The sequence below is a fragment of the Dioscorea cayenensis genome, chromosome 12 (assembly GCF_009730915.1).
Source record: "Dioscorea cayenensis subsp. rotundata cultivar TDr96_F1 chromosome 12, TDr96_F1_v2_PseudoChromosome.rev07_lg8_w22 25.fasta, whole genome shotgun sequence".
Lineage (NCBI taxonomy): Eukaryota > Viridiplantae > Streptophyta > Magnoliopsida > Dioscoreales > Dioscoreaceae > Dioscorea > Dioscorea cayenensis.
Window position 1 is genome coordinate 5,184,928 of NC_052482.1, and position 14,325 is coordinate 5,199,252.

A 14,325-nucleotide genomic window follows, 5' to 3' on the forward strand; every position below is an offset into this window, starting at 1 on the left:
ATTGACTACCTCCTACATATTCAAAGTCTATCTTTGCTGCGGTTGCACCTTTGGATTAATTTCATCTTCCATTAGAATTTTATGAGTACAAAATGATGGATTGATTCCTCTAATGTCAGAAATCTTCCAAGCAATCACCCTTTAGTAGTTCTTCAATACTTGAAGTAGCTTTTCTTTCTGATCTAATTCCAAATCCGCTGCTTTGATCACTGGTAACTTCTTGTCACCTCCCAAAAATGCAAACTCTAGATGCTCAGGAACTTTCTTTAACTCCAACTCTCGAGATTCTTGAAATGATGACTTCAATTTCTCCCAATCCAAAATTTGAATGTACCCTATCGAAGTTATCTGCTTCATAAACATTTCCCCCATCGCATTGAAAGAAAAAGCCAAATAGTGGCTCCGATCATTACCAAGAGCCTCGATCACAACATGGGATGAAATGGTAGAAGCTTTCCTTGTAAGGTACTTTCCTCTGAGGAAATCGGCAAAGCTTTACAATGAGATCTCTTCATATATTCAGATGGAGCTAGAATCATTGTTTGAGACATGGGAATGGTTCAAGGATCTTTTGCGGAAGTACCCTCAACATGGTTTCCCTGAGTAGATGATTGTTCATACATTCTATAATGGGTTGAACCCAAGCACTAGATAACGTCTAGATGCTATTGTAGGAGGTATATTAGGAAACAAGATCCTAGAAGTGGCCCAATAGCTGATTGAACAGATGGCTCTGAATAGCTATTAATGGAATGCTAAGGAAAAGAAGAAAGAAGCTAGCATTTATGAGGTTGACACAGTCACAGCTTTGGCAGCCCTAGTGGAAGCATCGACTAAGAAATTAGACACTTCAACTTCATCAAGGGTGGCCACAATTATTAGTTGTGATAGTTGTAGGGTACACACATTTCAGCAAATTGCCCTATTTCCGTTGGTACTTCAGCCTCGATTGAGCAAGTTGATTTTATGGGTAATGAGGGGAGAGGACAAGGCAATCCTAATAGGGAAGCAAGTGTACATGCCGATCATATAATAAAGTGTGTGTGAGTGGAGAGTGTCAGTCCATAAGGAAGAAATTGAGTACTAGTAATGACTCTAGATCTGAAAATTAGCCTAAATAGTTAAGTGATTTGTGTGTGAACAAGAGCAAATGAAAACAAGAAAATACTGGAAATAACAAGAGAGAAATCAAGGAAGAAAGCAATGTCTGGGCATAGCATCCCTCTAGGGTTATGAAGCACAGGACAATGATTGTCTAAACATGCAATCCTATTTGACCCGAAAGGTTTCCAAAAATATACAAAACCCCGATTTCTCAGGTGAAGTGTAACTGAATAGGTGCAAGCTGATACAAACATCCACACAATTGCATTAACACTCTATGAAACCTTATAGCAGACCAATGATAATCTCTGAAGAAGATAATCTCACCTTGAACAGGGATTATCCCAAATTCGAATACAGAGTAGGAATGCAATTTCTCCTAAAATCCACTCGACATGATTGCAAAGATCACAGAGATTATCACTAACCCACTAATAAGGATTGTAAGAGACAAGGTCTCTTAGATATATACCCTAACCAGAGGTGTATCCACTATCCTCTCGAATTGTGATAAGTCTATGCTAGGTGGGAATTTATTATAATCACGTAGTAATACAAGGTATAATAGCGAGGGCTTTCGCTTCATTATCACTCGAGCATTCATTCACACAATTAGACTCAAATAGATATGATTGCAAATAATGAATCAATTAAAGCAATAAAGATCCAACAACCAAAACAAGAAAATAAACTCTAGAGTTCAACTATGGCCAAACATCTACAAAGTAGCCCTCCATTGAAAGGCAAGCATTCAAGATACAAAGAATACAGAAAAACATGAGATCCATGAAAATCCCCTTTTCAATCCTTATAATGAAGAATCGCCAAAGAAGCTTCCACCCACTAAGTCAAGATGAGCTTGAGGGCTACGATCTTCAATCCCCTTGAATGTAGGACCAAATCCCTCTCCAAATCGCTCCAAATCCCCTTGAATGTTGGACTAGATTCCTCAAACTCGCATGCAAGAGTCACCCCCAAAAGAATAGAAAGATAGAATAGAGAATCTGCCCAAGAAATTCTCATAAGTTCTATTTATACCTGGCTACTTACGGGTTACTTACTGATACGCCCCTTGTGTATCCGCAAGTGCATAGATTATATGAAGTAGTAAAGTGTACCCAATGGGATCTGGTAGTCGAATCAACAGGGACTGGAATAGCTCTCAATACTTATTTGTTTCTTAATATCTAGCGGGTTCAAAGATTAGAGATGATGTAATTAACACTACTAAAGAATAAAAGAAGAAAAGAGAAGAGAAGAGGCAGGGATTTGTGTTGAGAAGACAGCGATAAAAATGACAGTGGCCCAAATTAATTGATGAGTACATTTTATATCATAATTTACATATCTCCAATACACTCTTTCACTTATATTTTAGCGTATTTTGTTTATAAATGATGCTATTCTTTGTATATTTGTCTCTGTTGCAGGTTTTTAGGGCTCATAATGCACATGGAGTGAAAGCAGGGACATAACCAACCGATGGAGATAATTTTTCTAAGAGTCTAATACGAGCACGGGCAGAACACGAGCGTGTCATCTCCCCATGGTTTCCTCTATTTGGGATTTACCTGATGGTCATGCAGAATTTAATAAGTTCAACATGTGCTAGGACCAAAAAAGGAACAAATATCAATGGACTCCAACTAAGGACAAAGTTTTAATTGAATGCTGGTTAGAGCTTGTGAACAGAGTTTGAAGAGGAGACAATGGCTTTAAGATAGGGTACTTGACTCAACTACAAAAATAGATGGTTGAAAAGATACCTAACTGTAAAATTATAGGCAATCCTCATATTAAATCTAGGATGAGGACACTTAAAGTACGATTTGGATAACTTAAAGAGATGAGGGATCAGCTAGGTTTGGATGGGATAAAGCTAATTTGTGGTGTGCCGACCCTTTTCCTACTTCCTTGCTTTGTTTTCAACTTGTTCTTTATGTGTGTCTTTGGTGTGTGAGTCCTCTTAGTTGTCTTTTGGTGTTAGAATTTAAGTTAGGGTCAAGTGAGGGCAAGGAGAGGTGGGGAAACCCCTTGAAAGAGAGCCTAAGGCCATGTGGCTTCCCTTGGGGGCACAAGGGAGCCCACAAGGGCTCTTGGAAGGCCTCACAGCCTCTCTTGCGGGGCAAGGGAGCCCGTGAAGCCATCCAGTGAGGCTTCACAACCTCCCTTGCGGCCATGAAGCCCCCCGAGGCTAGCATCTTCTAGGACTTTAAAAAGCCCATTCTTACTCTTTCTTTTGCCTATTCTTCTTAATCTTTTTCTCCCCTTCTCTTCTCCTCCTTAGAACTTCTTTTATCCCTCTTTAATCTTCTCTTATCTTGTCTTTGATTGGAGTTAGAAGTTTGGAGATCTCTTTCCTCCTCTCTTGTGAAGGTGTTTCCTTGAGTTTTGAGGAGCTTGGAGAAAGTAAAGCTTTGGCTCAAGGAAAAGAGTTAGCCGAGTATTAGCATCATCAGGGATGAAATTGGCAAATTTAGTGAGTGGGATTATTAAGCACAACCCTATTGGAAGATTACCAATATTTATATGCTTATATATATATATGCTCTATCTTGATTAATGAGATTTTGTTGGTTTCATGATTGATTTTGAGATGTTTATTACTTTGGAAATGAGTTTATGGCTTTATTGCTTATTTTATGAAAATTTTGTGTTCAATGAAAAAATTTCCATGTTGTTTCTTGTGTTGGATTTTGTAAACCGATTTGTGTTAATAGCTTGAGTTTTCTTGTGCTTTTATTATTTCCTCATGGAAATGGTTAAGGTGTTGTTGATTGTTGGTTATTATTAATTATTGTACTCTGTGTGGAGTTTTGCCTATTGTTTGAGCTTGTATGGTGATACCCTACTGCAATAGGCAATCTCCACGGCTAGCTTATTGAGGTGGTGTGGTAGACTAGCTGATTACTGTGAGGGTCATTTCAGGTGGGAGTGTAGAGTCCTAACTAGATATTTATCGGGTAGCCATTATCACCATACGGTGAACCGATGGGTGAACATCAAGGGCATGAGTACTTTGACGGCTCTAAACCTAGTCGCAGCAGATGTGAAGGTTTAGGGATTTTTTAAAACCACTTTATGTTGGGTGAGTGTTGGGTGTTACGTTATTCTGGGTTTGAGATTTATTTCCTTTGTGTTTCTTTTGTAGTGCCATCTTGAATTTGTGGTGAGCGGACGAAGCCCAGCTATCGCTCTTAGGAGGGCAGTCTCCCATAGATTCGATTTGGCACAAGTATTATTTTTATTTACTTCGAAACTCATGTTACTTAGTTTTTATACTTATAATTGGAACTATTTTGATTTATATGCTTTATGGTGGAAGTTTGGCTTCATGATTAGCTTGATTTCATAATTTGGAACCCTATGTTCAGTATTTTGTGGTTGTGAGGTTGTAAAACCCTAATGGAGGTAAAATGTTATCTTATCTCTATCCTTTGTTAATTTGTTTTAAAGATTTCTTTTATATGTATTCATGCTCTAAACTAGTTACCTTATTAGTAAAATATCATTTTGGAGATTTATGTTATTATTTTAGTATATTTTGATTAGAACTATGTTAACCTCCCCTGATTGAGTAACTGTGGTTGCTCACCCCTCTTTCCTTTTCCCAGTCTTTTACAGGTAGTAGGTGTGGCTGTGTGGCAGCATGTTAAGCATTTTCTACCATTCTATCTTCTATTTTTCCCTTTCAGTTCGTGTATGTTATTTTTGTCATGATCATGTTGTTGAGTCTTGGATCCTCTAGCTTGTAGAGAACATATTGCATGTTTTTTATATCTAAACAACCCTTGAACTCTTGTGTATGAGCATTTGTTGTTGTGGTTATATCTTCCCTGTGCATTTATGAACCTCTCTATTGTTGCACATCATTGTTGTTGTTGTTACTTCCGTTGTGTATTATTGTACTTTTGTACTCTATATTTGGGTAAATATTGTTGTTTCTAGGTTGTTGGTTAGCCTAGCGGCGTCCCGAGGGTTGAGTGGTGGGGTGTCCCTCCTCGGGATCGTCATGGCAGTTGTCACGTCCAGTGGGCCAGCAAGGCGAGGCATGACATAATTAATGATGATGATGTACGGTTTTCATGGCTTAAGGTAATATGAAATAAATCTCTACTCATCATTTTATAAAATTATGTTTTTATGTACAATGTTATTAGTAACAACTTACATATGCAGAGTTACAAAGATGCCTCTAGTCTTAGTAACAAGCCATTATCTTATTTTGATGAGCTAGCAATCATTTTTAGAAAAGACCAAGAAACAAGAGATGGAACAAAATTTGTAGGTGAATCAATGGAAGCTATATAAAAAAGAGAATTCAACACTTGCAATAACCAAAGCAACTTCTAAAGATCATTAATCAATGAAGAATATTGTCCAAGATGACTACTGATGATGATAATGTACGGTTTTCATGTCTTAAGGTAATATGAAATGAATCTCTACTCGTTATTTTATTAAATTATGTTTTTATGTACAATGTTATTAGTAACAACTTACATATGCAGAGTTCCAAAGATGCCTCTAGTCTTCGTAACAAGCCATTATCTTATTTTGATGAGCTAGCAATCATTTTTGGAAAAGACCAAGAAACAAGAGATGGAACAAAATTTGTAGGTGAATCAATGGAAGCTATAAAAAAAAGATAATTCAACACTTGCAATAGCCAAAGCAACTTCTAAAGATCATTAATCAATGAAGAATATTGTCTAAGATGACTACTGATGATGATGATGTAAGGTTTTCATGGCTTAAGGTAATATGAAATGAATCTCTACTCGTTATTTTATAAAATTATGTTTTTATGTACAATGTTATTAGTAACAACTTACATATGTAGAGTTCCAAAGATGCCTCTAGTCTTAGTAACAAGCCATTATCTTATTTTGATGAGCTAGCAATCATTTTTGGAAAAGACCAAGAAACAAGAGATGGAACAAAATTTGTAGGTGAATCAATGGAAGCTATAAAAAAAAGAGAATTCAACACTTACAATAGCCAAAGCAACTTCTAAAGATCATTAATTAATGAAGAATATTGTCCAAGATGACTACTTTGGTGTGGATGTTAAGCTAGAAAATATAAATAAATCTGTCTTTATCTCTAAGAATGTATGCAATGACTCCTCAAATGGTCCATATAAAAAGAAGAAAGATGCCAATGCAAATATAAGTGTGCCTTTTAAGAAAGGGAAGAAAAAGGGATCGACTAAGAATCCAGTTGATGATATCTTCTCCAAGCACATGGAAAGATTTTATGATATTTATGATGGAACAAATTAAAAGGTAGGTAACATGGCAACTTATTTCCAACATTTGAATGAAAATATGGAAGAAAAAGGACTTTTTTCCATAAGAGCATAATAAAACTCCATGGTTTAACTAAAGAAGAGGTTGTTCAAGCAATTCACATAATTTCCACTGACAAATGCAAGACTAAATTATTCTTTTTATTTCCATATCATGATGCAAAGCTAATTTATATCAAGAGGGCACTAGCTGGACTCATATAGTAGTTTAGTTAGCTTGAGTCATATAATAGTTTAGTTAACATTGTCAAGTTTCCTTTGTGGACTTTTGAAAACTGTTGTCTGGACTTTGTTTTACTTTTGAGTTTGGATTATCATTTTCCAATAGTACAATGAACTATTTTTGTATGGTTGTTATTTATTTAAGGTGAGACATCATTGTTATTACAACATTTATTTAAGGTGTGACTTCAATGTTATTTACGGTATATTTTGTTTTACTTCATTGTTATCTAAGGAAAAAATTGAGAATAAACATAACTTTATATAGAAAATGTATTCATACCAAATGAAGGAATTAATTTTTCATGCATTATAATTACAATTTTCATTGGATACACCAAACATTGTAATGTTACTTTACAGGAAAAGTAATTGCATTCAAAATCTTTCCTTGCAAAAACTTTCGTTGCAAAAAGTTTACATGTAATTAATTTTCCTTCAAACTACCAAATGGGCCCTTAAGTCTTTATATGATATGAAAATAAGGTTGTCATCCTCTTCATCATTTGAATTATTGTCCCACCTTAGAAGAGTGTACAATCATGCCTAAGAGATAACCCTAATTCCATCTTGCATAGCCTAGTTGAGGCCTTTTTTTAGTATGCCACTTGCGCCAACCATCATTTTCTTCCACAACATAATGAAGAGACATGTTAGCTCATTTGGCTGCTCTAAACCTCGAATGATTACCTATATGGTATGTATCTCAAGGTCATTAATTTCTTTATCTTCATTTATTCTCCACTAGAGCATTGAGAGAATGATTCAAGTGTGGTGACTTGTGCTTCTTTTAGGTTCTTGTGCTTTTGTTTCTTTGGCAGTAAGAGCTCTAATCAAAGATAGAAGCCTGTGAGCTCATCAAGCAGAACACGTATGATATCATCTTTCTAATCTACAACTTCCTGTAAAGGATGTAATTATTGTAGATTTTCTTTATGATAGCAAGACTTCAATAGTATACCCCCTTTTCTATCTTGTTATTCTTATTGAGAAAGAAGATAGCTATTAATTAGTTTTCTTTAACCATTTGCAATTCTTCGAAGGAGTTTGTAAATAAGTTTGATGAGGTTTTTTCATATCTTGAAATGAGACAAAACTTACATTTTCTTGTGGCAAGATAATTTTTTTTCTTTGTCACTCTTAGACACCCTGTTGTGAAAGATGTACTTAGGTAATGAAGTGCTTCTTTATGATATTGCTTTATTCTTCCTTAGAAAACACGAATGAAGGTTCTTCTTCATCTCCTACCTTCTTAATATTCATGGCTCTCTTAGGAAAAGTGAACCATTTAAAAACTGATTTTCTAGTTGAGATGTCAACAAGGCGGGGATTCACCAGGGGATACATACCCCTGCCCCGCCCCCGAATTTATAAATGCATCCCTGGCCCCTGCCCTGGCTCTGGCCCTGTCCCCGAACCCAAGCCCGAGTATAGAGATTTTTCCCCCGTCCCCGTCCCTATGCAGATTATTCGGGTTTGGGGATTCCCCGTCCCCGATTAATTTTTTATAAATTAAATTATTATTATTTAAAATGAAATTTCAAAAAGCATTTGCTAAAAATCTCATAAAAATACTTGATAATTGAGAAACACATTTAAAAAAATATGAGTAGTTGAAATGTTAAGGACCCAACACCAAATACCAATATACACAATCAATCATATGGTATATATGTTGAAAAACCATTGGCTCAACACTAATGTTCATTTAGTTATTAGTAATTTAATGATTAAATAAATATATGGATTTTCAAACATTTAATATTTTGGGGCCGGGTCCTAAATCAAACATTTAATATTTTGGGGCCAATCCCGGTCCCTCCCGCTCCAGCCTTGACCCCGATAGGGATTATATTTCAACATTGGTGCCAGTCCTAATCTGTTTATACATATTTTTATAAAAAAAATGGATTAAAATATAATAATAATAATAATAATTGCATTTATTTTTTTAAAAAAAATCAAATTTAAAATTTTAAAATTTAAAAAAAATCTCCGATCTCCCTTAACTGGAGTGGAGATTCGCGAGCACCAATCACACTAAAAAATAAAAAAAAAAATGTAGAGAGGTGGGTGATTGGTTTTGGGGATTGATAAGTGTCTAAATGTACGTATTTCTATATATGTATTGCTCGCTTCTAGCATGTATTTTATTATAATTAATGCCCGTTATGCGCTTAATCGTGTATTATTTGCTTTGCAAGGCACGGAGACGCAATGGAGGACACGAAGATACAATTTGGGCGAAAAAGAGAAGAAAACCAGGTCGTGGTACTGTAGCATATTCCTTATAGCAAAGTATTGTAGCTGGAGTGCTGTAGCAGTGGTGCTGTAGCACCGATACTGTAGCTTCCACTGTAGCACCTGGAGAGTTTTCATGGCAGAAATCGAATCATGGCATACGGCCTCAATGCTGCCCGGTATAGAGCCCGGGATAATCACTGTAGCACAGAGGAAGTTGATTGATTGAAGGCATACTGGCTCAATGAGGTGCTCATTGAGCCAGTATGGATACTATTGGGTGTGCATATGAGGAGTTTTCTTGCACCGAACAGTGTCAATGAGGAGCTCAATGAGGTCCTCATTGAGCTAGTATACCACCTCGGGATTGATGGATCTTGGAGTAAATGAGGAGGGTTATAAAGAGCATCTTGGGAAAAAGAAAGGGGAACTTTTTGGGAGGATTTCTGGGAGACATTTTGGAGGGTTCTTGGCAGCCACCACTTGGGAAGAAGGAGAAAACGAAGATATTATATTCTTGAGGAGATTTTGGCTTGAAGCTTGGGAAGATCAAGGGTTTGAACTTCAAGGGGAAGCTTCATCATCAAGGGAGGAGAAGCATTCGGCACCTTTTGGGCTAGAAGAAGCGTCATTCGGCCGGCATTCTTCCTCCTCTTCATCATTCGGACTAGGGAGTGCCATTTATGCATTTACTTCTTGCTTTTTGTTGTGTTTGAGACATTTATTTGTGTGATGGCACACTAGACCCCCAAGGCCACTGGATGTAGGTGAACCTTGGGGGGTTCATCATGTATTTTGGATGCTTCACTTTTATTTGGAATGCATTGGTGTGATTTGTGGTTTAGCTCATGTTGCTTCATGCCTAGAACTATAATCACGGAGAAATCCTTAGTTCTTACTTGAGTTGTACATGTAGACGTGACCTCACTCACGTGTACTAGATCACTTTTTGAGCTAAAAGGGAGATCCTTGACCAACATGCCGAGAAATTGGATGTTGGTTGCCCCTCCGAACCATGAGGATGAACTTAGGTTAAGTGCATCCTTATTGCGCGATCTCCATGTTCTTAACGCAATCGTAGGAATTTGACTAAGGAGAAATCATTGTCATCATTTGTATGGGATTAGGGTTTGACTCACCGAGAAATCGGGGTTGAACTATTGTTGAGATCCGTCGGGTCTAAATCACCCATGCCATCTATTCTTTTTGCATCCATGCATCATGGTGAACCGCTCTTGGGAATCCTCATCCCGAGGCCTATTCTTATCATTATTGCTCTTGCGATTTCCTTGCTTATTGTGGGACTGCTACACTTGTATTCTTATTTATATTATTGCACGTATTAGAGTAACACCATGTTTCAATTGTAAGGTTAGAAAGTAAGTGTTGGAGGAGTAATAGGAGCTCCTTAGCCCCGTGGAATACTACGACCCCTGTGTCACTCACAGGGTATTACTTGACGATCCCGTACACTTGCGGGCGATCAATCAAGTTTTTGGCGCCGCTGCCGGGGACATTAAGGAATTCTAGGAAACTTCTAGCTTATTGCTCTAACCATTTTTCTTTTCTTGCATTTTTTTTTTATTTGTTTTATTTCTTTTGAGCTTAACTTCCTTTATCTTTATTGACTTTGCAAGGTACTGTGCATGACACGAGCAAATCCGTCAAATCTAGTTGCACAAGATAGTGAAATCGAGAGAACCTTGCATCGACGGCTTAGAGAAGTGAGTGAAAGCACTAGTGAAAGAAACATCAAAATCGAGGATAGAGAATCTATAGTTATGGCCGAAGAAAGACGTACTTTATCCGAGTATGAAAGGCCGCAATTTACGGGTGAAGAATTTAGTGTGCAAGCTCCATCCATCGCCATAAATAATTTTGAGATCAAGGCAAGCACCATCGGCATGATCCGTAATTCAGCTCAATTTAATGGTCTTGCAAATGAAGATGCCTCATGATCATCTCGCCTGCTTTTCTTCAAATTTGTTCTACCTTCAAGATAAACGGGGTGATCGACGACGCGATCCGCTACGATTATTCCCTTTCAGTTTGAGAGATGGAGCATACCGTTGGCTCACATCCTTACCGCCGGGATCGATCAAAACATGGAAGGATATGGTGGAAAAAAATTCTTGGGAAGGTATTTTTCCTCCTAGCAAAGCGCGAGCTAAGGCAAGAAATTTCGGCATTCAAACAAGGAGAGTCGGAGACACTATTTGAAGCTTATGAGAGATTTAAGGACCTTCTTCGAAGATGCCCCCATCATGGCTTTGCTTCTTGGATGCGGATTCAGATCATCTACAATGGGTTGAACTATGCAACTCGTCAACTAATTGATGCCGCAGCGGGCGGATCTCTTAGCAACAAGTACCCCGATGATGCCGAGCAATTACTTGAATCAATGGCAAGCAATGAGTCTCATTGGGCCTCAAGAGGTGCACCACAAAAAGGTGCCGGAGTCTATGAAGTCAGTGCTAATGATGCTCTTGCAGCGAAGGTTGATGTTTTGTCTCGAAAGTTAGATTTGCTCATGGGGAGTAGCTTGAAGTCGGAGTCGGTGATGAGTTGTAGCACTTGTGGTGGAGGGCATGGAGTTGCTCATTGTCCAATTGCTAGTTCCTCCGTCGCCCCAATGGAGAATGTTGATTATATTGGGGGACAAAGGCCACAAGGGAATCCGTACAGCTCGACTTATAATCCGGGGTGGAAATATCACCCAAACTTTTCATGGAATCAAGGGCAACAACAAAAAGCCGCACCGCCTCCACAAGGTTCCCAAATGCAACAACCAGTTTTGGAGAAGAGGTTCACTACTGAAGATGTGCTTGCCAAGTTCATGATCAACACTGAATCAAGGTTTAATAGCATAACCAGCAGTATGGATTCTCAGTTCAGTAAGGTGAATGCTCAGCTTGCTCAACATGCCGGGCAGTTTAATGAGATAGGCTCCATTTTAAGAAATCTTCAAGCTTCTGTACAATCACTTGAACACCAAGTGGGACAGCTCGCTAAAGCAAATTCGTAGCGACCTTCTGGCAGTCTTCCTAGTAACACTGAGGAGAACCCAAGAGAGCACTTGAAGGCCATTACCCTTAGAAGCGGAAAACAGGTTGAGACAAAGGTCGGAGTTGACCCAAGTGTCAAGGAGACTAGGGTAGCTGAAGTGGAAGACCCTAACATAGTGGAGAAAGTTATCGAGAAAAGCAAGCAAAGTGAAGATAAGGAAAGTCCACAAAAAGGTTCATCAAAGGCGTCTGAATACAAACCTCCAATTCCCTATCCGGCTAGATTGAAGCAAGATAAGGAGGATGCTCAATTCAGAAAATTTGCCAACATCTTCAAGCAACTCCATATAAACATCCCGATTGTGGAAGCTTTAACTCAAATGCCCAAGTATGCCAAGTTTTTGAAGGAATTGCTAACAAACAAGAGAAAATTGGAAGAAGAAGGCACAGTTGCACTCACAGGAAATTGCTCGGCCATTTTGGAGAAGAAGCTCCCACAAAAATTGAAAGATCCGGGAAGCTTCATAATCCCGTGTGTACTTGAGGGTGGGGTTCAAGAAAATGCCCTAGCGGACTCGGGGGCAAGCATTAATGTTATGCCCTACACCATGTACGTGAAGCTTGGTCTTGAGGAACTTAGACCCACGAGAATGATTTTACAATTGGCGGATCGATCAACAAGGAAGCCTCGTGGAATTGTCAAAGATGTGATTGTCCGGGTAGACAAATTTGTGTTTCCTATGGATTTTGTCATCATGGATATTGATGAAGATGTGGAGACACCATTGATTCTTGGTCGGCCATTCCTCACTACCTCCGGTGCCCTAATTGACCTCAAAGGAGGAAAGTTAACATTAAGAGTTGGTGAGGAAGAAGCGGTGTACACTCTACCGGCGGCCATGAAACACTCTTTAGACCATGATGACATGCTTTATTTTGTCGATGAAACTGAACTTTTAATTTCTGATTGTGTGCAGGAGGTGTTGTCATTAAACCCATTGGATGAGTATTTGGAAGAGCTAGGAAATGAAGATCAAGAAGAACCCCACTATCCTCTTCCAAATCCTAATTCGAAGAAACCAAAAGAGAAAGTTATGTGTACCAATGCCAAAGAGAAAGAAAAGAAAGATTCAATGTTGAAGAAAATTTAGAGGGAGGTTCGGGGAAAGAAGAAGAAAGGTATTACTCGTTCTCATCAAACACCTCAAGAAGAGAAGGTACAATCTTCACCTCCTTTTGCTCATGAAAAATGTGATGTTTATTCATTATTGTCCTTGAATTTACCGGGAAGTAACAACAACAATTCAAAGATGACCGGGGGAAATTTCAAATTGTTCGAGCCCCCGTAAGGTAAGTGAAAAGGTACATCAAGCTCGTGACGTTAAACAAGCGCTTCTTGGGAGGCAACCCAAGCATTCGGGGGTTTATTTTTATATTTATTTGTTCTTTGTGTTCATGTTCATGTTCTTTTCATTTTTCGTATTTTCTTAGAGTTGTGAATTTGAATAAGTCCATGCTCTAACTATTTTGTTCATCATGATCATTGTTCATGTGGTTGTTTACTTAATTTTATTGTGAAGTAACACTTGTTTTGGTCATCATTTCATGCATTAGATCGAGCATTTGAACCATTCTTTTATGTTGGAGATGATTTTAGAACATTTTGTAGCCATGTCCATGTGTTTGGTGGAGCTAAGATGACTTTTGAACTTATTTTTAGAAGCCATACGGCCTCAATGAGCTCCTCATTGAGGTCCTCAAGAAATTCCAGAAAGTTTGCACTACCTCTCACGGCCTCAATGAGCTCCTCATTGAGGTCCTCATGAAATTCCAGAAACATTACACTAGGGCATACGGCCTCAATGAGGAGCTCATTGAGGCCGTATGGACCCTCCTTTTTGCATGTGACCTTGTCCTCTCTTCTCTCTCTTCATTGTTCTTCTTCTCCAACCGAACCTTAGCCTCCATGAGTTCTCTCTCCATGGCCGGATCTCACTAGATAGTGCTCTAAATCATCTCCAAATCGCTTTGGGAAGTAGATCTAGTGCTTTTCTTCAAGCTCCACTCAAGTGTTTTCAAGATTTTAGTTGGTATGAAGCTTGGTTGATGAAATAATTTTCTTTTCTTTTCTTCTTGCTTCCTTGAGCTTGTGTGTGGATGTTTCAAGCTTTTGGCTTGTATTTTATGGTATGAACATCATGTCTTTGTATGTTCTTGAATTGTTGTATAAATTTTTTTTCGAATTCATGATTTAGGGGAAACTCTTGCAAAATGAATAGTACCCATACTGTCTCAATGAGCTCCTCATTGAGACCCGTATGGGCACTATTCACTTCATATTCTTCATGTTTTAGCCCTTCTCATGCCATATGATACATGCTTTTTGATTCCTTTCATTCTTATTTGAATTTTTATTGATGTAGGAATGCCACAATTCAAGAA

At 38.2% G+C, this 14,325-nt stretch overlaps 2 non-coding genes across 2 annotated transcripts; both read right to left on the reverse strand.

Annotated features, from left to right (window-relative positions):
• Window positions 1-490: 490 nt before the first annotated feature.
• Window positions 491-597, reverse strand: LOC120274335. The gene has a single exon (XR_005540862.1). It is a non-coding gene; the product is annotated as a small nucleolar RNA R71 (small nucleolar RNA).
• Window positions 598-11,042: 10,445 nt separating this feature from the next.
• LOC120274270 lies at window positions 11,043-11,149 on the reverse strand. The gene has a single exon (XR_005540800.1). It is a non-coding gene; the product is annotated as a small nucleolar RNA R71 (small nucleolar RNA).
• Between the last annotated feature and the right edge of the window lie 3,176 nt (window positions 11,150-14,325).